This window comes from Staurois parvus, unplaced genomic scaffold (genome assembly GCF_062004578.1).
Source record: "Staurois parvus isolate SC_StPar_1 unplaced genomic scaffold, SC_StPar_1.0 ptg000566l, whole genome shotgun sequence".
In the NCBI taxonomy this organism is placed as follows: Eukaryota; Metazoa; Chordata; class Amphibia; order Anura; family Ranidae; genus Staurois; species Staurois parvus.
The window spans coordinates 5982847-6004715 of record NW_028318362.1 but is presented as its reverse complement, the minus strand read 5'-3'; the positions used below and the strand labels follow the sequence as shown (position 1 = coordinate 6004715).

General features: G+C 41.2%; 1 long non-coding RNA gene across 1 annotated transcript; it reads left to right on the top strand.

Annotated features, from left to right (window-relative positions):
• The first annotated feature begins 11666 nt into the window (after window positions 1-11666).
• Window positions 11667-18170, top strand: LOC149450669 (uncharacterized). The gene is made up of 3 exons (XR_016315228.1): window positions 11667-11866; window positions 12042-12146; window positions 13852-18170. It is a non-coding gene; the product is annotated as an uncharacterized LOC149450669 (long non-coding RNA).
• The last annotated feature ends 3699 nt before the right edge of the window (window positions 18171-21869 follow it).

Here is a 21869-nt window from a genome sequence, read left to right as displayed (position 1 = left end):
ATGCAAATTATATAATTAGCCAAAAATGTGCACCCAGAACACCTTACATCCACCCCGATTTAACCTTATAGGGAAACTGTGGAAGCATTTTGTGTCCACCATCATTATTGACAGCCATGGTGAGGGCCAAGTGTGGCCATGCACAGCGCCTGTCAGTCATTCTAGTTGTGTGGCTGGTAAAGGGAAAGGCTCCCCATATCTACAAAAAGATTTTCCACAGAATTCATTTATTTTTGTAACTATATAATTATTGTTCTGTATTTATTTAATATTCGATTAATGCCTATTGTTTAATTTTATGAGGCATTCAGTAGTCAAAGCCACAATTTTGTACTGAGGTATTTAATAATTAGGCTGTTCTGGTGACTGCCCCTAATGCTTATACTTTATATATGACAGATTTGTGGTACTAGTATTATTCCATTTGTGCGGCTGGGCACCCCATAACTTAATAAGTATAATTAATAATGTTAAGTATTAACAGAATTTTCCTTTTTTTTTTCTTTTTTTAGTACTAAGTTTGTTTTATGTTCCATTTAGTTGCGAGTTGTATGGCATTCCATTTTAAAAAGTATTGCATACAGTAGATTACAGAAAAACATCAGGGGCTAAAGAGAACCCACTGAAAATAGATGGTTACAGTTTCACTAGGTGAAGGTGTTTATATTTATAATTTTTGTGTACTCTTTTGGACAGTGCAATAAAATGGTTTTCTGCAATAAATAAACTTATTTCAATTTGATTTATCAATTTCACTGCTTGGATGTTTAGTAATAACCATCTATCTTCAGTGGATTCTCTTTGACCCCTGATGTTTTTCTGTGATGTAATATTTTTGGTTACAAGATCCGCACCATCAGGCTCCATGCACGCTGCACTTTTGATAACGCTGGTAACGTTAGCTGTGTAAAGTCACGTTAAAAACGCGTGTTTTTCAGCTTTTTTTAGCAGTTTTGCATTAGCGTTTAGCAGTGTTTTCCCACGTTTTTCCACGCTTGCGTTTTTTTTAACAAAAAAAATTTTTTTTTGGTCAAAAAAAGTCCAAAAACGCCGTTTTTTCCGGTGTTCTGCCACGTTTTTCAGCGTTAGATCGTTTTTACAGCTAAAACACTCCTCTAGAAACCCACTAGTCCTGGGTTTTTTCCAGCCAAAAAATGTCCCTGACAAAACGTTGATCAGTCTATGAGTGCATGGACACATAGAATAACTTGCTGGGGGGTTTACTACCTGTAGAAAAAATGTCAAAAGCCAAAAACAGCAGCTGTAAAAACAACCAGTGTGCATGAGGACTCATAGTTTAGTGAGTTAGTAAACTTGCCTAGAACCCTTTTTTTAAAATGTTGCCATATATAGTAGATTACATCAGTTTATGCTTTAGATCAGGTGTCTCCAAACTTTCTAAAGAAAGGGCCAGTTTAATATCCTTCATACTTAGGGGGGCTGGAGTGTGGCCATTGGGAGTAGAAATTGTCCTCGCATCTGTGGTATTAGGGGAAGGAATAACACTCCACCATTGGTGTCAGTTGGAGGAATAGTGCCTTGATCATTGGTGTCAGTGGGAGGAATAGTGCCCCAATCGTTAGTGTCAGTGGGAGGAATAGTGTCCCATCGTTGGTGTCAGTGGCAGAAATAGTGCCCCATCGTTGGTGTCAGTGGCAGAAATAGTGCCCCATTGTTGGTGTCAGTGGGAGAAATAGTGCCTCATTGTTGGTATCAGTGAGAGGAATGGTGCCCCATCATTGGTGTCAGTTTGAGGACTAGTGTCCTATTGCTGGCGTCAATGGGAGAAATAGTGCCCCGTTGTTGTCAGTAGCAGGAATTATGCCCCATTGTTGGTGTCAGTGGGAGGAATAGTGCCCCATCGTTGGTGTCCGTGGGAGAAATAGTGTCCTATTGCTGGCTTCAATGGGAGAAATAGTGCCCCGTTGTTGTCAGTAGCAGGCATTATGCCTCATTGTTGGTGTCAATGGGATGAATAGTGTCTGGTATCAGTGGGAGGAAAAGCGCCCCAAGATCCAGTTAAAGGCAAACAAAGGGCCACTTCCAGCCCGCAGGCCGCAGTGTGGAGAGCACTGCTTCAGTTTCCTAGAGACAGAGAAGAAGGGTTACTTTATCGGTCTTCTCCATATGATATGTGATCATAGCTTAGTGTTCCTCAGCCTACCTTTGATTAAATAGGAAGCAGAATTTCACCATTCTGATTTTCCCATTATTCCTGTGTAGGAATATGCCAGCACAGCAGATTCTGAATCCTGCTAGCATATTTCCTTACTATTATACAGCACATAAATTCTAAAGGGTTATGTTCTTCTGGATGCATTAGTTAGGTGAACCCCACCACAATACAATAACTGTTTTCCATATGTGGATAATCTAAGAATACAGGCAGTCTTTAGAAATCATTTTGGAAAGAGTTGAAGTGTACAAAGACCTGTGCACTGATTATAGGATGACAGATTTGTTAGCCTAAGCAAAAACATTTTCCTAAATGGTAGCATGCTTTCCTACAGAGAAATCCAGTGACAGCATCACATTGTACAGCTGTTTATACCATTGTGAGAGTATTGTGTTCGATAAATCCAGATGTTTTTGGTGCTGAGTTAAAGGATAAAGGTACGGACGCAAATTATTTGGGGATAGAAAAGATGCTGTCACAAAATTCAACCATGCATGGAGTGCTGTGACCACAACAGGCATTGCCTGGGTGTTGGAATTTTAATTTGGTTTATTAGAAAGTTTGTCCAGTTTTTTCTCATTGCTTGTCAAGGCCACATATTACAGTCTCTAGGGAGTACATAAACATACTATACAGTGGAGAGTACTTTTAAACAGGCTACCCTCCTTCAGTCTATCATGAATGCCATCGGATGACTTTCTCAAGGGGATAGGGGATGTTTCCCTTTTGAGAAAGTCATACGATGACTAAACATATTGGAGGTTGAGTTTGCATTCAACAGCAGGTAGAGAGCCAAGGTGTGTGGGAGAACAAGTAGCTGTGCCATGCTCTGGAGCACCTATTAGGCTACTGAGCTCCAGCGCAGGGCTTTGTTTGCTCCCTGGGACACCACTGAGGATGATTTTATTCAGCTCTACCTTAACCACTTTCACCCCCTTCCTGCCCAGGCCAATTTTCAGCTTTCAGCGCTGTTGCACTTTCAATGACAATTGCGTGGTCATGCAACACTGTACCCATATGAAATTATCATTTTTTTGAGACAGACAGAGCTTTCTTTTGGTGGTATTTAAATCACCTCTGGGGTTTTTTTTTTTTTGACAAACAAGCCAAATTTGGAAAGTTTTTTTCTTAGTTTCTGTTATAAAATTTTGTAAATGAGTAATTTTTCTCCTGCACTGATGTGTGCTAATGAGGCTGCAGTGATGGGCACTAAAGACTGCACTGATGGGCACTGATGAGGAGGCACTGGTAGGTGGCACTGATGGGCATTGACAGACATCACTGGTGGGCATTCACAGACATCACTGACGGGCACTGAAAGGCAGTACTCATATATGGCACGCACAGTTAGAGTGGGAGGACGTCACGTAACGTCGTCCCAGAACGAGAGAACCATTTTGTGCCCCTCATTTCCTTAGATGGCGGGCGGGAGGCGGCTAAACTTTTTACATTAAAAGATGAGATTGCACTTACTAAAATATATGTAAGCAGTATTACCCTATGTGCTTGTCATCTGCTCATCTCATGGACTTGGAGGGACTACCTGTTAGTCTGCAGCCAAAGGATCAGTAATGATCTATTTCTGCAGTCTTAAAAGAGAAGTATGGCCAAAGATCTTTTTGTGGGTCACATGGGTGCACTTACTTTTGCACTGCTGTGACGCGCAATTAGCTGGCAACAGGCTAAAGCACACTGTTGTTGGTCAAATTGCTCCAGTCTCTGGATGTATCCTGACAATGTCAGGTTCTACCCTGATGCCTTACAGGCAGCTAGCTCAGCCTCTCAGGGCACCGCTGAGAACCTGTTTTAGCCACTCCCGTACCCTCCCCAGCCTAGTGTTCCAGTGAGTGATGGAGGGGCAGAACAGGGAGTGGTAACTATTAGACACCGGCCCTTTGCTCACTGAAGAACGGGAACTGTGCAATCAACGGTCATGTGATCACTAACTGTTCTCAGGCCTAAAGTGGTTGTAAACGCTCAAGGTTTTTTTACCTTCATGCATTTTATGTATGAATGTAAAAAAAACTTCTGTGTGCAGCAGCCCCCCTAACACTCACCTAAGCCCAACCTCACTATCCAGCTATGTTCGTGAGAGCTTCGTCTCTCCTGGGACTCTCCCTCCTCATTGGCTGACAGCAGTCAGTGAGCCAGTGAGGAGAGGGGCCAAGCCACGGCTCTGTGTGTGAATGGACACGCAGAGCAGCGGCTCCAGAGCAAGCACATTTGTTATTTAAAAAAAAAAAACAAACTTCACTTTAATATCACATTAAAGTGTTTCTAAAGGCTCAAAGTTTTTATCTTCATGCATTCTATGCATGAAGGTAAAAAACCTTTAGTGTACAGCATCTCCCCAGCCCCCCTAATACCTTAGCCCCCTCTCGATGCAGAGATGTGTACTGGAGTCTCGGCTATATCGGGACTCTCTCTTCTCTCTATGGCTGAGACAGAAACGGGAGTCATTGGCTCCCACTGCTGTCAATCATAGCCAATGAGAAGAGCGAGGGGGTGGGGCCAAGCTGTGGCTCCGTGTGTGAATGGACACATGGACCAGCAGGTGCCCCCATACCAAGCTGCTTGCTGCGAGGGCCCCCAACAGGAGGGAGGGGCCAGGAGTGCCAGACAGGGACCCGAAAAGAGGAGGATCCAGGCTGTTCTGTGCAAAACCACTGCACACAGCAGGTAAATATAGACATGTTTGTTATTTTTTCTTTAAAAAAATAAGCCTTTAGAATCACTTTAAAACCACTTGACGACTGCAATATGTATATAAATGTTGCAGTTTTCAAGTGGTTTACCAGGGTTATGGCTGAAGTAACCAGCCATAACCCCGGTACCGTTTTTTTCAGTGGACGGCTGTCTTTCACATGAAAGAAGTCCTAGCGACTCTTGAGCCACTGGATTGCTTCCGTCCCTCCCCACAGCTCATTGGTGTTTCCCGGGCTTACCGTTAATGCTAGCCAGCCTGAGAAATGATCCGATGGTGCGGCCTCCTCAAGATGGTGGCGACGAAAGACTCTGGTCTCTGATTGCCTCTGTCATGATGATGGACTGCAGGGATGTCACATCCGGTCCTTGCCAGAGAAATAAACAAATGTTTTTCTTTTTTAACCGCGTCCGCAACACCCTATAGCAGAAATACTGCTACAGGGCGGCACGGGTGCTCAGAATCATGTATATATACGTGATTTTGCAGTTCCGGGTAGGGGGCGTACATGTGCCCTACCTGCACCGCCGTTCGCGGCCTCGGCTGTCAATTGCCAGGTTCCTGCATAGCAGAGCCATACAAAGCAGTGTGCTTACAGTGGAAAGCGCGCACACAGTTAACCCTTTGATCACCCCACATGTTAACCCTTTCCTGCCCAGTGCCATTAGTACAATGTCACTGCATTTTATTAGCACTGATCACTGTATTGGTGTCACTGGGGATGTCAGTGACACCAAATCAGTTCTCACCAGTGTCAAAATGACCACGACAGTCCTGCTATAAGTCGCTGATCGCCGCCATTACTAGTAAAAAAAAAAAAAATTCCAGTATATATACTGACATTTGTAAACGCTATAACTTTCACGTAAACCAATTCATTTACACATATTTTAATTGTTTTTTAGCAAAGACGTAGCAGAATATGTTTGGCCTAAATTTATGACGAAATTTTTACTGGACATGTTTAATAGCAAAAAGTAAAAAATTTTATTTTTTTTTCTCAAAATTTAATTTTTTTTGTTTATAGCGCAAAATATAAAAAACACACAGGCGATCAAATACCAACAAAAGAAAGCTCTATTTGTGGTGAAAAAAGAACATAAATTATCAGTTAAAATAACGCAGCACCATATCGCAAAAAATGGCCTGTCAGGAAGGGGGGGTAAATCCTCTGGAGAGCAAGTGGTTAAAGCAAAAGCATAAAAAATTTTTTTTTCATGTTTTGTTTTTAAAGGTGTAGAAGAGGTTTGGAGTCTTTAAGAAGATTCAGTGAACTAGTATTTTGTGATTTCTGTTTTGCACTGCTGACACATTATTTTTAGGATTTGTCACTTTGTACCTTTTACATGTTGCATGGAGAGGTGGTTTGCTGATTTATGCTTGTTACAGTTTTTTTTTCATATGCTCAAAGAATACACTGAGCACTGAATTGGGGGATGTTTGTTTTTACATACTTCTATTTTATTTTCTAGAAGATTAGTCTTAAAGCGGTATTAAACCCCAAAAATGTAATGTATTTCAGCTTGCCAATCATTCTTTTTTTAAGTCTTTTTCCCCTCTGCTTTTACCTGGTGATCTGGCTACATTTCACCACCCATAGAGGAGAACGGACTGTTTCTGCTCTGCATAGGCGGAGCAGACATGGACCAGCCATCCGCTTGCTTGGAGGGGATCAGTGGACAGATCCCCTGCTGAGCAAGCAGACTCCAACGGAGCTTCCCCATGTGAAAGGGGTCTGACAATTTGTTTTTAATTTTGCACAAGCAGGAGATGAGAAAACTCTGAAAGAGAAACTCATGACAATCCTGTCTCGAGATTTTGGAATAATATATTCTTGGGAGTGCTGGATTTATCCCATATATGGACATATGATATCATTAGGAGACTGGGTCTAATTGCTGGGTGCGTGGATACCTTGAGAAAATGGAGCCTTTTCTGAAGAAAGTCTGAAATCAACAGGTCAAGTGATAATTTGTTTTTTGTTGAAAGTGAAGATTTTAGGAGATATGTGTCCTAATCAGAGGTCACCTAAATGCTGCATAGATGATGCTATTAGCCACACTAATATAGTGACAAGACTGAACTGAAAGAGCTTTGTAAGCGTCCTGTATAGGGTGGTATTGAAATTTGTGTCACTGACTGGATAAACCTCAGTTATTGATTTTTTCATTTAGAGCTGCAAGTAGAACCTGCAAACGTCACTCTATAGTGTTGTCTGCAATACATAAATCACGTTAACGACATCTGTGAAGTAAGTCCTGCAAAGTCCTAAGATGGTTTTTTACAATTAATATATTGAGATGGAACAGTAAAGAAAATTGTGGGACTCCTGTAAAGAAAATTGTGGGACTCCTGTAAAGAGCATACAAACAACAAACTTTGATCATATATATATATATATATATATATATATATATATATATATATATATATATATATATATATATATAGTCAGGTCCATAAATATTGGGACATCGACACAATTCTAACATTTTTGGCTCTATACACCACCACAATGGATTTGAAATGAAACGAACAAGATGTACGTTAACTGCAGACTGTCAGCTTTAATTTGAGGGTATTTACATCCAAATCAGGTGAACGGTGTAGGAATTACAACAGTTTGCATATGTGCCTCCCACTTGTTAAGGGACCAAAAGTAATGGGACAGAATAATAATCATAAATCAAACTTTCATTTTTTAATACTTGGTTGCAAATCCTTTGCAGTCAATTACAGCCTGAAGTCTGGAACGCATAGACATCACCAGACGCTGGGTTTCATCCCTGGTGATGCTCTGCCAGGCCTCTACTGCAACTGTCTTCAGTTCCTGCTTGTTCTTGGGGCATTTCCCCTTCAGTTTTGTCTTCAGCAAGTGAAATACATGCTCAATTGGATTCAGGTCAGGTGATTGACTTGGCCATTACATAACATTCCACTTCTTTCCCTTAAACTCTTTGGTTGCTTTTGCAGTATGCTTTGGGTCATTGTCCATCTGCACTGTGAAGCGGCGTCCAATGAGTTGTGAAGCATTTGGCCGAATATGAGCAGATAATATTGCCCGAAACACTTCAGAATTCATCCTGCTGCTTTTGTCAGCAGTCACATCATCAATAAATACAAGAGAACCAGTTCCATTGGCAGCCATATATGCCCACGCCATGACACTACCACCACCATGCTTCACTGATGAGGTGGTATGCTTAGGATCATGAGCAGTTCCTTTCCTTCTCCATACACTTCTCTTCCCATCACTCTGGTACAAGTTGATCTTGGTCTCATCTGTCCATAGGATGTTGTTCCAGAACTGTGAAGGCTTTTTTAGATGTCGTTTGGCAAACTCTAATCTGGCCTTCCTGTTTTTGAGGCTCACCAATGGTTTACATCTTGTGGTGAACCCTCTGTATTCACTCTGGTGAAGTCTTCTCTTGATTGTTGACTTTGACACACATACACCTACCTCCTGGAGAGTGTTCTTGATCTGGCCAACTGTTGTGAAGGGTGTTTTCTTCACCAGGGAAAGAATTCTTCGGTCATCCACCACAGATGTTTTCCGTGGTCTTCCGGGTCTTTTGGTGTTGCTGAGCTCACCGGTGCGTTTCTTCTTTTTAAGAATGTTCCAAGCAGTTGTTTTGGCTACGCCTAATGTTTTTGCTATCTCTCTGATGGATTTGTTTTATTTTTTTAGCCTAATGATGGCTTGCTTCACTGACAGTGACAGCTCTTTGAATCTCATCTTGAGAGTTGACAGCAACAGATTCCAAATGCAAATAGCACACTTGAAATTAACTCTGGACCTTTTATCTGCTCATTGTAATTGGGATAATGAGGGAATAACACACACCTGGCCATGGAACAGCTGAGAAGCCAATTGTCCCATTACTTTTGGTCCCTTAACAAGTGGAAGGCACATATGCAAACTGTTGTAATTCCTACACCGTTCACCTGATTTGGATGTAATCACCCTCAAATTAAAGCTGACATTCTGCAGTTAAAGCACATTTTGTTTGTTTCATTTCAAATCCATTGTGGTGGTGTATAGAACCTAAAATGTTAGAATTGTGTCGATGTCCCAGTATTTATGGACCTGACTGTATATATACATTTTTTTGCACAGCTTTTTTTCTCTCTACAAGGAGAGAGAGAGATGCATTTTATCTCTCTCCCCCATTCAGAGAGAGAAACCTGGAATCCGGAGTTCCAGGTCCCGATCATTAGTATGGGACCTGGGGCTCTCAGTGAGACCCCAGTCTCTGTGCTGGGAGCATGCCATGTGGTGGTTGATTGATACGCAATTAGGCAGCCCCATGGAAAAAAGCCCAGTGCAGTTGGGCCGCATATTTGCGTACACTCGGCACAAGGGATTAAATATCTAGATTAATTTACATTATGTATCAATCAACTAATTTCTATGCTCCCCTATAGATTTGTTTAGCTTGCAAACACAAATCTGCTGGATGCATCCTTTTAGTGCTGGATACAAGAAAATGCATTACTAGTGCAATGCTAAGGGGTATTCGGGACAAAGGAATAGCCTATTACTAGCCCACTCCAGTGACCGAATGGCTGGATTGTGTGGCTGAAAAATTATGTAAAAATTACCTGGAGGTGGGAGGGTGGTCTGTCATTTTATCTGAGATTGTACTCACATTGTATCTACCACTCTGCACTGATCATTCCATCAGGTCCCCAGGACCCTAAGCCATGTCATTGCTATCAAGACTAATAGCGCACAGCAGCTTCAGAAAGTTTCTAACTTGAATGGTGGTTGCCGTTGCAACCCATCCTTCGTGTTGCACTGCGCCTGCGGTCTGCATTGCTAGGTAGCGACCATGGTAATGTCAGAAGAAGAAACAAATGTTGGACCACCTTACAACCTCCCATCAGCATTTTCTGCAGCCTGAAAAAAGTAGCCACACAGGTAAGCCTTGGGAGATGCAGAGAAACGCACTGTTGAGCTGCCTAGCTGTCTGGCCTGGATGTCCAGGAAGGAAGAGACACACGGCATCTGATTTAGCCATCTTCTTCAGTAAGTGAGCAAAAGAAAAGCTTAAACTAAGCTGAATAATTGACAACCTAAAATTATTGATCGATATCCTGTTGGGGCACAAAGAGTTGCAGTATACATTTTTTGGGGGCGTCTGCTGGGATTTGTATGAAAAAACTCTTTACAAGGCACTTGAGTGCATGCAAGAGCAAGAAGTTCTTGATATGCTGCAAAGAAAAAGATTACTTTGCAAGTTCCAGGCTGCCTTCTAGCGAGTACACCAGAAAGCCTAAATTATTCAGAAAAATTTACTGACTAGAAATAAAACATTTTTTCCTGGGACTTGGAAAGAATGATCAAATTTAAGTTGAGGCTCTAATGGTCAGTCACATGCTTCTGAACTGGTAATGCTAGTGTTTGGAAATTGGGCTGAAATCACTTTCAGCAACTGAACAAGGAAAGCCTAAAGTCAACTCAGTAAGTGGGTTAATATAAATTGAATAACAATATTGTGCGAACATGGTAAAATCTGTTTTGCTTTCATTCAGTTGCACTGTATGGACCTTTTATAGAAAGGATTTTTATACCCACACAGCTGGGCACTGCAAAAACCTCATGTATGTGGGAATGAACTGAGAGCTCCTCCTGGTGCCTGAATGTTATTTACAAGCACAGGCCCAAAGAAGCCACAGAGAGTGTGAATCTCTACTTGCTGGCTGCAAAAGAATGAAACTAACATTTGCAAATTTACATGTTAATTTGACTAAAGTTCAATTGTTAAAAAATAAAAAAATAAATCCCATACTTTTCTTTTAAATTCATACTTACCCAGGTGGATTCAGCATCAGTCCAATGCTGCATCTGTCCCCTGCCGACTCTAAGTGTGAGAACTCAGCGATCACATGACCGCTGATCCAATGCTGCATCTGTCCCCTGCCGGCTAAGTGTGAGAACTCAGTGATCACATGACCGCTGATCCAATGCTGCATCTGCCCTCTGCCAGCTCTAAGTGTGAGAACTCAGTGATCACATGACCGCTGATCCAATGCTGCATCTGTCCCCTGCAGGCTAAGTGTGAGAACTCAGCGATCACATGACCGCTGATTCAATGCTGCATCTGTCCCCTGCCGGCTAAGTGTGAGAACTCAGCGATCACATGACCGCTGATTCAATGCTGCATCTGTCCCCTGCCGGCTAAGTGTGAGAACTCAGCGATCACATGACCGCTGATCCAATGCTGCATTTGTCCCCTGCCGGCTAAGTGTGAGAACTCAGTGATCACATGACCGCTGATCCAATGCTGCATCTGTCCCCTGCCGGCTAAGTGTGAGAACTCAGCGATCACGTGACCACTGATCCAATGCTGCATCTGTCCCCTGCCGGCTAAGTGTGAGAACTCAGCGATCACGTGACCACTGATCAATGAGTTCTCACAGCCACTCTGAGCAGAGCTGTCTCTGCTCTGCCCCCCCCCCCCGCACTCACTGGAGCACTGGGCTGTGGAGAGGGAGGGAGCGTCTGGCTCAGGCTCTCAGCGGTTCGCTGAGAGGCTGAGTCAGGTGCTGCTCCAGACTCTGGGGTGGACCCCGACTTTAAAGTCAAGATCTTTCCCCAGCCTGGACCACACTGTCAGCTGAAAACAAGTCACAGGAGTGCAGAACGGACTGCACTCCTGTGATCGATAGGAGAAGTACAGACAAAAGAGCTTTGGCTGTACTTCTTTAACTTTTTTTAGATTTTTTAATGTATGTAAATCTTGTATCTAGTGTTTTTTTTTAATGTAATTTTTCCCCCTAGGTATTACAAGCTCAACACAGTGCTGTCCTCTAGCCAGCCTAGAAACACTGGCCCGTTCCTGGTGACATCTCCAAATCCGCACTGAACAAGTAAGATGTAACAAAGCAACGTTCTCAAACAGCATTTCCAAGCAAGCAACATGCAAGTTGCAGCATGGCGATTTCCTCCAGCAATGGTGTTCCAATCCTGATGCTATCACTAGGTCAGCATTTGCCAATCAAGGTGTAACCTAAAGATTTTGTCCATTCCAATCTATTCCAAGTGGTTAATGTAGATCTTTTGTTACAGGAAAGCATAGCATTTTTCCTTAAATGGAAGCCAAAATTTGGCCACATCTAGTTATGTTAAATTTTTTTTTTTTTTTTATTTTCTGATAGGCTGATTGTCATTACCAGTGCCATCACCAGGTCAACAGGCGGCAAGCTGCACACAGTATAGAGAAAAGCCCCTCGCCATCTATCATTCTTGAGATCTAGTCTGAGGTTAGTACCAACATTTCCCAAATTTGTACACCTACAGTTGTGTTCAAAATAATAGCAGTCAGACATCACTAACCTGATCAATCACTGTTTTTGGTAGAAATGATATTTCTACATGGCAGATAATTTACTAGTAGGTGTAGTAGAGTAATAGAAATCCAACAGACCCAACAGTCATGAAATGCATGCTGCTGATTCTGTGTAATTGAATCACTAATTGAAAGGGGCATGTTCAAAATAATAGCAGTGTGGAGTTCTATTAGTGAAGTCATTCATTCTTTGAAAAACAGGTGGCAATTATTGCCCTTATTTAAGGAAGGAAGGCAGCAAATGTTGTACATGGGTGGTTACAGTGCATTTCTCTCTGAAATTCTGAGGAAAATGGAAAATGTTCAGAAGAACAGCGTAACTTGATTAAAAAGTTGATTGGAGAGGGGAAAACAAATAAAGAAGTGCAGAAAATGATAGGCTGCTCAGCTAAAATGATTGCAAATGCTTTAAAATGGCAACCAAAACCTGAAAGACGTGGAAGAAAGCGAAAAACTACCATTCGAATGGATAGAAGAATAGCCAAAATGGCAAGGACTCAGCCAACAATGAGCTCCAGGAAGATCAAAGAAGGTCTAAAGTTACCTGTGAGTACTGTTACAATTAGAAGACTCCTATGTGAAGCCAAGCTATCTGCAAGAAGCCCCCGCAAAGTCCCAGTGTTGAAAAAAAGACATGCTGAAGAGGTTACAATTTGCCAAAGAGCACATTGACTGGCCTAAAGAGAAATGGCGCAACATTTTGTGGACTGATGAAAGTAAGATTGTTCTTTTTGGGTCTAGTGGCCAGAGACAGTTTGTCAGACGACCCCCAAACACTGAATTCAAGCCACAGTACACTGTGAAGACAGTGAAGCATGGTTGCGCAAGCATCATGATATGGGGATGTTTCTCATACTACGGTGTTGGGCCTATTTATCGCATACCAGGGATCAGTTTGAATACATCAGAATACTTTAAGAGGTCATGCTGCCTTATGCTGAAAAGGAAATGCCCTTGAAATGGGTGTTCCAACAAGACAACGACCCCAAACACACCAGTAAACGTTCAACATCTTGGTTCCAGACCAACAAGATTGACGTTATGGAGTGGCCAGCCCAATCCCCAGATCTTAATTTAATAGAAAACTTGTAGGGTGACATAAAAAATGCAGTTTCTGAGGCAAAACCAAGAAATAGAGAAGAACTGTGGAATGTAGTCCAATCATCCTGGGCTGGAATACCTGTTCACAAGTGCCAGAAGTTGGTTGACTCCATGCAACACAGATGTACAGCAGTTCTCAGAAACAGTGCTTATACAGCTAAATATTCATTAAGTGATTCAAAGGAAAGCAAAATCTTCAAACATTTTTCAGTTTATATAGTGAATGTTTGAGTTTGTAAAGAAAAATACAAACACTGCTATTTTTTTGAACAGTCTAATATTCACTTTTCTTCAACTTTTTTTTAGAGGAAAAACACAAATTTGATTTATTTTTCTTCATGTTTTGATTTGGAATAGAATGTGTCGTGTTCCCAATGCATTTGTGTGTATGGAAATAAAAGCTATTAGAAGGATTTTGAGCTTTATTCACTTTTTTCAACACACTGCTATTATTTTGAACAAAACTGTACATGTTGCCAAGGCATTTCAATTAATAGTATTTTATGCGTTATCAATAGGTCGTGTTCCCAAGTCAGAAAATTGAAGAGATACACCAAAAGTAAAAGATTACAGGCTGAGAAAAAAAAGAACTGACTCAAATGGAATCAGCTGCTGGTCAGTAAAAAGTTTTCACCTGTGAAAACAAATCAAGTATTTCCAACTTTGCAGAATCGGCAATGACATGTTTTTCAGTGACCTGGTGATGCGATGCCAAACTATTATGCTCAGGGGTACGCTGTTAAACCTAACTACAATGGTGGAATCATTTATCTCAAAGGCTAGCACTGCCCTTCTGCAGCATTTTGTTAATACTGCAATTGAAAGGCACATACCTTAGAGGAAGCTCTCCGGGAGAAAAATTGGATAATTGTCAGAGGAAGAACCCCCTTCTAACTCACTTGAATCTTTTCAATATCAGGTTTTCTATGTAGGTCTTGATCTGGCAACTACCAGACTGGAAGAAATATTGTGAAAAAATTAAACTACGTAACATGCCAACAGAACAGTTGCACATGTTCGTTTTAAAGAAAATTCGAGAAGCCAAGCCCTCCTCAAAATCGCATTGACGATGAAGCTGAGAATGAAGAACTTGCTGATGAGAAATGTGTGGATATATATGTGTGTGTGTAAATTCTGTTACTTGTTGCTGTAAGATTTTGAATCAATGTAACTTGCAGTCTGCTACACAAACCAATCTTGTTTTTATTTATTTTTTTTTGCAGTATATCAAGAATGTTTTGCTCTTCCATGCACTCAAATATCTTATGAAAGAGTATTTTTCAAACTAAAAAATTGTAAAGAAAACAGATTAAGGTATTCACTCGGACAGTATTTTTTCAGAAATGCTTTTTAAAGCGGAGTTACAAATCCAGGCAATCATCACAATCCATAGTATTTCTACACAGAGGCATAGAATAGTTCTGCAAAATCTCAGTATTTACAGTAGCATGAAGGGTATCAAAGCCAGTAATAACTACATCTTAAAGATATTTGAAAGAGGTTAAAGGTTGACATTTTAGCTGAAAATGGTGTCAACACAGTTAAAGAGCACAGTAATGCACTAATCATTGCTAAAGTCTACAAATCGAATGTCAGCATCTTAAGGACAGGATAATACAATGATTTCAGCTCTGTCATCATCCTCATAATGCTTATCAACTCTTGCTGGTCATCCTCCTACTTAACGATACTTGCTTGACCAATTACTGTTTGTGTAGTTTTCCAGTCATCTGTTTTTTTGCTACTATATACAGTACATCTTGGAATGTTGTTCACTGAGCACAAGAGTTATAAAATCAGATGGGATCATTTGTCTGAGTAGATTTGTATGATTGTGTTCGAAATACTACATGACTATTGTCAACATCTTGAGGACTGTGTGTTTTAAGTTTTCAGCTCTGTACTATTGGTTATCATCCTCATCATGCATGGCGACAATTTCCTGACCAATTTCTGTGTGTGATTTTCAAGTCATGTGTCTCATTACTGTTACATGTTGAATGTTGTTCACTGAGCACAACTATATAGAAATCTAACAAAATAATTTTGTCTGAATACATGGTTATGTTATAAATACAATGCCAAATCTTTTCTGTATAAGATATACAGTTGTGCTCAAACGTTTGCATGCCCTGGCAGAAATTATGACATTTTGATATTAAAAATATGACAGATCATGCCAGATCTTTTATTTAAGGATAGCGATCATATGAAGCCATTTATTATCATAGTTGTTTGCCTCCTTTTTAAATCATATTAACAGAAATCACCCAAATGGCCCTGATCAAAAGTTTACATACCCTGGAATGTTTGGCTTTGGTACAGACACATAAGTTGACACACACAGGTTAAAATGGAAATTTAAAGGTTAATTTCCCACATCAGCATCTATGTATAAATAGTCAATCAGTTTGTTAGCTCTCATGTGGATGCACTGAGCAGACTAGATTCTGAGCCATAGGGAGTAGAAAAGAACTGTCAAAGACCTGTGTAACAAGGTAATGGACCTTTTATAAAGATGGAAAAAGAAATGAAAAGCTATCCAAAGCCTTGAATATGCCAGTCAGTATTGTTCAATCACTTATTAAGAAGTGGAAAATGCAGAGATCTCTTGATACCAAGCCAAGGTCAGGTAGAAGACAAGAGAGATTGCGGCAGCAACTGCCAGAAGAATTGTTTGGGATACAAAGAAAAACCCAGGTAACCTCAAGAGAAATACAGGCTGCCCTGGAAAAATAGGGGAGGGGTGTTTTTTTTTTAAATTTTTTTTTATTTTAAGGAGCACAATACAACGTTACCTAAACAAAATGAGCTGTTTGGTCAAGTTGCCAGAAAGAAAACTTTGCTGTGCCAATGCCATCAAAAAACCCAGTTACAGTATGTCTGACAACACCTTGACACGCCTCACAGCTTCTGGCACGCTGTAATCTGGAGTGATGAGACCAAAATAGAGCTTTATGGTCACATCCATAACGTTATGTTTGGAAAGGGGTCAACAAGACCTATATTGAAAAGAATACCATCCACACTGTGAAGCATGGCGGTGGCTTACTGATGTATTTTTTTTTGAGGGGTGCTGTAAAGGCATGGGGAATCTTGTAAAAATTGATGGCAAGATGAGTACAGCTTGTTATCAGAAAATACTAGCAGACAATTATAGACAAATATTACAAAATACTGCACACTATCATTGATGCTAAAGGGGGCAATACACAGTATTAAAGGTATGCAGACTTTTAAACAGGTCATTTCAATTGTTTACTTGTTGCCATGTTTTGTTTTCTGATTGTGCAGTTCTATTATGACCTACAGTTGAATATGAATAAAAAATAAAAGAAATATGTTTTGCCTGCTCATGAAAGGTCCTATGCGCTACATACAGGTGTAATACAAGCTCCTTGCTGCTGACAGTGACTGTGTATTTACCATAAACCAAACAAACCATTAACATAAAAAGTGCAAGCAAACCAACACAAAATTGACATACTGCAATGCATGTAAAGGAACAGTGAACTTGATACAACCTCACTGAATGAATAATAAATCACCGTGAAAAAAATACCTTAAAAAAAAAAAGAAAAGGACCTTCTGAAGCAGCCACATGGGCATGGGGAAATGCATCATGGCAAAGCATAGTGACATTATCACAACTGCCAGGAAGCCTGGCTGCTCAGCTGGTGTATGGAGGTGGGAACCTGAGGTTTTTGTGATCGATTTCCATTGTGTTTGAAGTTGCTTGAGAGTTGTTTTATCCTATGGTTTTAATAACGTGTTAGCTTTTTGTGACTATATTATACTGTGTGGAGTTTTCTCTTTGCCTTGAGTAAATGAGCCTTGTTGTGCCCTTTTGTCATATGGAAGAAGATGGAAGACTTGGAGGCATTTGCTCTTCAAGTGGCTGGTGGAAACTGCTGTTTTTTACTGTTTTTTTAGGGAAATGCGCTGATTGACCTATTATTACCAAATAGATTCACTGATCCAGGTGAGAGTGAAGAGTGAATGGTGGTGGGTACCTATCCTATGATGACACTTTAATGGATCACTGACTGCAGTAAAATATTTTATCATTTCTCCTAGTTCTCTGGGTGTTTATATATGGACTTATTTCAATGGACTCACTACATGCACTGATGTATATTATGCTTTAAAAGTTTTTTTTTAGACACACTATTTTTCACTTGAATTTATTATTCATTCAGTAAGTGTATCTGTTGGTATAGTTACACTGGTTTATTTACAGTGAGATACAGTGAGGTTGTAATGAGTTCATTGTCCCATTACATGCGTTGCAGTTTGTCAACTGTTTGTTGTTTTGTTCTGCACTTTAATGGTGAGTTTATTCCTGCTCACTCATGTTTTCTTTAAAAATGTTACATACTGTATATTACCAATTCTCCAAGGGTACAACAACTTTTGAGCACAACTGTAAATCTGCTTTCTGTGCACCAAATTGCTGTGCAAACCTGTATTGTCTTGTAAAATTAGATATGATTTCATTATATACTTCATTATCCTGTTCAAAGGGAGCAGTTGTAGGAGGGACCTTGAAGGCTTTACCCACTACAAGCTGCCTATAGAAAACTACAGGAGAGGGCAGAAACAAGATCAGTCACCCTGCACAAGGAGAGAGAGCAGCAGTGACCAGTTTTTATTACAGGAAACTCCTGCACAATCAATGTTTCATCCTGGATTACTGCATATCTGGAAGAAAAAACATAAAGCAGACTAAGATTCATGGAAGAATACACATGCCTTTTATATTTAGACAATGTTTGCTTATCCCGGATTTCAGATTTAAATTGTGGCATCAGAAATAAAGGATTGGATTAAGACTGTAGTTGTGTTGTGTTGAACATTTTTACCGGTTAGCAAGAGAAGGCCCCTGGGCCTAAAATCCCCCTCTGAGCCCCAGGGTCTCTGCAACGCTTTACTGCCTCGCCAATCTGTTCCTCTGCAGCCGCCGTCACACGTACACAGTACCTCCAAGTATGAGGGAGCACATAACCTCCTCCCTGCATGCAGTTCTCTATTCTAGACAATGCTCTCAAAGCTGTCAATGTTTTATTCTTGTGTTTATAGTGCTAGTAACAGGAAAAATAAATCTGTCATTAATATTGAATTAGAACAGTATGTATTTGACTTGTACTTCTGCTTCTGTAGTCATTTGAAGGTTTTAGTTCTCTAATGTTAATACGGATGCAGTCTTCCAGAATCAACATGTCCTAGTTTCTGCAAGTAGGAACAGCACATCTTAATATTTTGTCTCCTTTTACAACAAAGCTTTCAATCATAGAAATGAGATGGCCACCAAGGACAACAGGTTGTCAGGTATCTACCCCAAAATATGTCTTCCCCAAGGTCCTATGTGATGCATCTTTTGGTGACGGGTTTTCTTTAATGAGACAGCAGGGGTCTAAAAAACACTAATGTCTCATCTGTCCTACAGTGAAGCGAATGGAGTGCAGATCGTGCTCCATAAGGCTTCTTCCCTGCCATACTGGCTGGGGAAATTTACAGCTGGGCCCAGAAGTGACATAAAGACATGTTTGTATGGGTCATTAGCAGGAAATGTCAAAACAGTGAACTGATGTTGGCTGATCTCCCTCCCCTCTACCCAGAGGTACCCACAATCCTGGTTCCAGGTCTGCTGATGGGCGTGCAGAGCCCGGGAAACATGGTGGGAGCATGCATGGGGGCACATGTACTCGGGGGCATACTACATACAGCGGTGGCAGTAAAAGGGTTAAAGATATTAAATGGCACGTAGCTTTTATACCTTAAAAGAGAAGAGTAGGATTTGAAAAAACAAACATTCATACTCCCCTAGGTGGATTCAGCATTGATCCAATGCTGCATTTGTCCTCTGCCAGCTCTACACCAAGAACTGAGTGATCAAAGACCACGGATCACTCAGTTTTTAGGTCTGCTCTGAGCACAGTCACCGCTCTGTGCTCTGTCTGTCCTACGCTTACTGGAGCACTGGGCTGTGGAGGGGCCAGGAGCAGCTGGCTCAGGCTTTCAGCAGCATGCTGCTGGTCACGCATCTGGGTGGATCCAAACATTAAAGTTGGGATCTCTCCAGAGTCTGCATTGGCTGAGTGCCATCAGCTGAAATGTAGGGTCAAAAGAGCCTTGCCAACTGCTATTGTGTTGTCTCTTTAGAAAATTCATCATGCTTAGGAAATCCTTTGTCGTATAATAAATGTTTATTTTTCAAATATTGTCAGTGGGAAAACTTTATATATAAACGATTATTTACAATAAAATTCACCCCTTTTAAAGTTTAAAGGATCTGAGCCCAGCTGTGAGTGGAATATATCAGATTGGTAAACTGCAGATCACTTTCTACTTCCAGAACTTCATTCTTTGAGTAGGCCATGTTGGGCAAGTAGCTGAAGTTACTTAGTAATAATGTTGCCTAGTGGATCTAAAAACTAATGTTGAGGAGCAAGCCACACATTGTGCACAGATCTGTGGCGATCTCCATGACTAAGCTCCGAGGGCCAAAGTGAAACATGCTGGGGGCATGGCCTGGGTGGAGCCGACATTCACCTCCCTTACATGGGTCTGTGCATGATGTGCAGTGTAGGAATGCTTCCTTTGCTACATTAAGTTAGGAGCTGAGACGAGCTTCGTTCCTGGCCAGCACTTAGTGGTTGGTTCACGGACAAGCACCTCTAGCCTGAGCGGAACCCATTGTCTGCATAAGGTCACACTAATGTTGAGGAATATGTCACTAGGTGGAGTGTTGTATGTGTACATTTTATACTCAGAACTCCTGTTCACATCATTTAGCACCTTCCCACCATCACTCCTTATCACAAGAGACACGCAGTTTCACCTTAGTTAGTCCTTGCTGCTGCTTACAGTGACCTGGTCACCCCCTGCCATATGAACCCAGCAGTAAGTTCATGAGTACTCAATGTTTTACCTTGTATTAGAACTATGTTGCCCTTGCTTGAGGTGCAACATGTTGTAGCTCAAACACGCAAGTAGTAGTTCCACTGTCTTGGTTCCCTTCTGCTCACAATCCACTAACATTACAGGGAGGCTTGTAGTGTTTCTTCTTAAGGGCCTGATGCTGACAGCTTGGAACAATGTCTGTTGGTTGATTTCCTTCAGTTCCCAGAGTTTCCTTGTCTCCACAAGTCGTGGACCCCAGGAAGGAAGAATTTCATGGCTCAACCTGCAATTTTTGCCGCTGACTCTGACCACAGAGTTCATAAGCGCATCTTAATGCATTCCCCTGTAAAATCATTATTTGACCTGCCTGCACCTTTAAGTGGTCTCTGAGTCTTTGGCTGGGGAAGGAATATCTGAAGAGTCTTACAAATCCTTGCAGGATGAGATTGCCCCTGGGGAGTCAGACGGCCACCATTTCTCCCAGGCTGTGAGAGATCATTTTGGCTCTTACTGATGTGGTGTGTGTCAACCTAAAAATGAAGAAGCAGAGTCTGTAGCTTGTTGCAGTTGCTTGCAGCAGTGTTGCTACTAGTCTAGGATTCTTGACTATTGAAGCTTTTTCCATAGACATGCTAATCCCAGATGTCTTGTACACTAACTGGGAACCTACTGATAAAGTATTTATACTTCCCAAACATTTTGCAGTCCAATACCCATTTGAGAAGACCTTTATTAAGAAGTGGGCTGTTCTCACTGTTGATCAGGTGGTGCCCAGTCCTAAAAGTTTAGTTTAAAATGTTCTCACATTCAGTGAGAAATGTTCCTTGTTCTGCTGGCTGCGGTTTTAGTTGAAAGTCTGATTCCTCTGCCATCCATCTAATACCTTCCAGCCATGATCTTTTGGTGCTACGGGGGGTTATTACAGGCTGAGGAACCTGTCATAGGCACTCGTCAAGAGTGCTGACTATGACCACCCTTTCCATCCCTCTCCTCCATTTATAGAAGTAGTGCTATAACCTCCATCAGTGAAAAGTGCTCTACGAATAGAGGAGGTGGACCTGTCATTCACATGCCCATCCTACATTCATTGCTTTTTATTGACGGAAGCTATACCACAGCTTCTATGCATGAGGAGAAAGGCAGGCATAGACTTAAGGGTTGGGTTCCACTCTTTCTCATCAGGGCACTCTTTACTAGACCTGTGAGTGCTTCTTGGTTTTTTTGGCATCAGATACCTGTTTCCTATATTTGCAAGGCATCCACCTGTGCTTCTGTTCTTACAATCGCTAAGTTTTACCAAGTGGATGTTCATTCCTCATCTGATCTGTTAACTTTTTTTTTTTAAGTGTATCCCTCCCAGTTTGAATGCTTTCAGACATCTCAATTGTCCCTAAATCCTCTGTTCCTAAATGAACAAAAAGAAATTGGATTTTTGGATTCACCATAACATGTATTTTCTTGGAGTTTATTGAAAGACAGTGGTCCCACCGCTGTGTTTATAATCTTGTTTTCGGCACCTCACAATCTGAGGCATGCTGGGAGTGGAATGTGTTATACCAGGTTGGTTGTTTTGTTTGCCAATGTCCAAATCCTACTGTAGGTAGCAGCATAACCCAGTTGTCTCTAAATCCTG